The sequence below is a fragment of the Meles meles genome, chromosome 3 (genome assembly GCF_922984935.1).
Source record: "Meles meles chromosome 3, mMelMel3.1 paternal haplotype, whole genome shotgun sequence".
Taxonomy (NCBI): domain Eukaryota; kingdom Metazoa; phylum Chordata; class Mammalia; order Carnivora; family Mustelidae; genus Meles; species Meles meles.
The window spans coordinates 14,190,399-14,193,693 of record NC_060068.1 but is presented as its reverse complement, the minus strand read 5'-3'; the positions used below and the strand labels follow the sequence as shown (position 1 = coordinate 14,193,693).

General features: G+C 37.1%; 1 pseudogene; it reads right to left on the bottom strand.

The window, feature by feature from the left end:
• Positions 1–1,757: 1,757 nt before the first annotated feature.
• On the bottom strand, positions 1,758–2,695 carry LOC123938423 (annotated as a pseudogene).
• Positions 2,696–3,295: the final 600 nt, after the last annotated feature.

Here is a 3,295-nt window from a genome sequence, read left to right as displayed (position 1 = left end):
TTAGAGATAATTTTTATTCTTCAGTGAAGTGACATTTTGACTCAGTTTCAAGGATTCCGTCAGCCATTCCTCTAGGAATTCTGAAGGTGCCATGTTTAATATTATTGAAACAGTTGGAATTTGACATAAAGATTTTAAGTTTTCCAGAACTTAGCTTTGTATCTCTGTAATACACTATGAATTAATGGCTTCTGAGATATTTAAAGGAGAAGTTGTTAGAATGTTAGTGCTCCTTCTGAATGTTTCTATTCACTAGAAAACTGGTTTTATGTTATTTCAGTCATTTTAAATGATTTTATTTATTTATTTATTTAACAGATATATATATATATATATATATATATATATAGAGAGAGAGAGAGAGAGAGAGAGAGAGAGAGAGAGCAAGCAGCAGGATTAGCAGGCTCCCAGGACACTGGAATCATGACCTGAGCCAATGGTAGACACTTATCCACCTGAGCCACCCAGGCACCCCTATTTCAGTCATTTTTAGAAAAAAAGAAGCATGTGTAATAAGTTCCTAATGTTCATTTTTTTTTCTTTTATCTTTTCAGTTTTCCAAGATTCATTGTTTATGCACCACACCCAGTGCTCCATGCAATACGTGCCCTCCTAAATACACAACACAGGGCTCACCCAACCTCCCAACCTCCTCTCTTCCAAACTCTCAGTTTGTTTCTCAGAGTCCACAGTCTCTCTATTATATAGTGTATTTTCAATTTTTTGAAGAATATCAACATTTTGGAAACATCTATAATGCCTCATGCTTTAAATTTTATCGTTATAAATATTTTCAATTATTCATTGTTTTATATCACAAATCTGAGTCTTTTTAAATTTATTTTTACTTTCTCATTACTGTGTCTTCAAAATTTTTAAGTTATGAATTATTCAAAACATAAAGTTTATTATTTTTACTATCTTAAAAATAATACTGGTTTTTCCTAGCCACCTTAACCCATTATATTATATACATTATAAAGAGATCTGGAAACTTTAAGACTGGGAAATTATCTAGCAAGCATGTCTAGAAAATTAGGTCAGTAATTACTTCCGTGACTTACAACCCTTGGTAAGCATGACAATCACTAATCAGTCTCCTGGTCAGATCCCTGAGCCCAATTTAACAGATTCTAATTCTGCTAATCTGAGATGAGAACAAAAGCGCTATATTTTGTGAAGTCAGCAAATTATTTTAACACCAGTGATCAGAAATCCACTCTTTGGAAGCACTGACATAGAGTGAAGACTATTTTTACAAGAGTAAGAGGAATTAATAGTCCTGTTAGATATATGGAGCAAAGCAATACTGTAAATTTATCTGATTCCTGATGATTTATCATCATGCCCATTAATTAATTTTATCAGGGAATTATTCTGAGGTATCTATGTGCTTGTCAATTTTTTTATTTTTCATTTTAGGGATACAGACACTGATCTTTTTTTATGGTATCAACATGAAACTTGGAAATACTAAAGTGTACATTACCATCAAGCATGAATCATAAAGAGAATTGATGTACACAGTTCCTTGTCCTGCATCAACACATAATGTAGGACAATCAGAAAGAAATTTTAAGATGGAGAAAGGAAAGGATAAACATTTTTTTCCCCTGCAGATAAACTCAGTAAAGTGAGTTGAATTTTTCAGGATCTTGAAGGGATAATGATGATGATGATGATGAATCAACTGACAAAATGTCCCTTTGCTGGTGTATCTCTTTTTTGCCTATGGGTGACAGTGAGATTTCTGCCATTTACCTGAAGGACTGACACCTCCCTAGTAACTTTTTCAGAGCACTTAGAACTTCCTTGTTCCTAAGACTGTAGGCAAGTGAGTTTAGGAGTAGAGTGAGGACAGTTCCAAACAGAAAGAGACCCTGACTCAACCTTGGAGTCTTGGCAGAACCGGGTCTCATGTAGATGCACATGCCTGGACCAGAATAGAGACCCACCACACAGAGATGAGAGGAGCAGGTGGCCAGAGCTTTGTTCCTGCCTTCTGGGGAGTTCATTCGGAGTACTGCAAGGAAGATGAGAACATAGGAAGACAAGATGAGAGACAAGGGCAGCAGCAGAACAAGGATGCTTGTTATCACCACTGCCTTTTCATAGGCTGAGATATCCTCACAGACGATCCTAAGCACCGCCATGACTTCTCAGAAGAAGTGGGGAATCTCTCTGGGGCTGCAGATGTTAAAATGCAAGGTAAAAGCAGTGTGTCCCAGGGAAGTAAGTGCCCCTCCAGCCCAAGACATGGCAATCATCTGCAAGCAAACCTTAGGGTTGATGATGACTGGGTATCGAAGAGGATCGCATATAGCCACATAACGATCAAAGCACATGAGAGTTATAAGGATGCATTCTGCAATGGCCACCATCAGGGAGAAGAATATTTGAGTCCCACAAGCCAGGAATGATATGCTCTGCCATCCAGAGAAGAAGTTGAATGCCATTTTGGGGACAATGCTAGAGGTCAAAGTCAAATCCATTAAGGAGAGCTGACTGAGAAGGAAGTACATGGGGGTGTGGAGATGGAAATAAACCAAATGAGGAGGATCAGAAGAGTGTTGCCAGTGAAGGCAGCCGTGTATATCAGGAGAATGATGGAGACCATAGCTGTGATGTATTTAAATTCAGGGAAGAAACCCAGGAGAATGAAATCTGTGGTTTCTGTCTCATTCCCACTCTTCATGACTCTCTGTAATGATAACAGACATATAAGAGATTTATTAAAAAATCGTAGAAATGAAGCAGTTTCTTATTAAAGTTTAAGAACAATGGCAAATACAAAAATACTCCTCCATGGTCACTTGAATCAGTTTTTACTATTTTTTCTATATTTCTTATCCATGATTTAATGTACTTTTAGAAACGTGTTTGTGTGTGTGTGTGTGTGTGTGTGTGTGTGTATTTTAAGATTTTTTTTATTTATTTGACAGAGAGACAGATCACAAGTAGGCAGAGAGACAGGCAGAGACAGAGGGGGAAGCAGGCTCCCCGCTGAGCAGAGAGCCTGATGCGGGGCTCGATCCCAGGACCTTGAGCCGAATGCAGAAGCTTAACCCATTGAGCCACCCAGGTGTCCGAGAGTATACATATTAAAATGAATATCATTAATTTCATGTACTAGAGGTATTTTCATATGTTAAAATAAACTGGACAGTTGTAGTTTTTGTTGTTTTTACAATTTTAAAATATGACAGAGTTGGTAAGTCACAATTTCAAACTGCACATTATCCAATTTTTTCACTATTTTGAAAAATCATGTTATTCCATTCTCATCCTTTTAGTG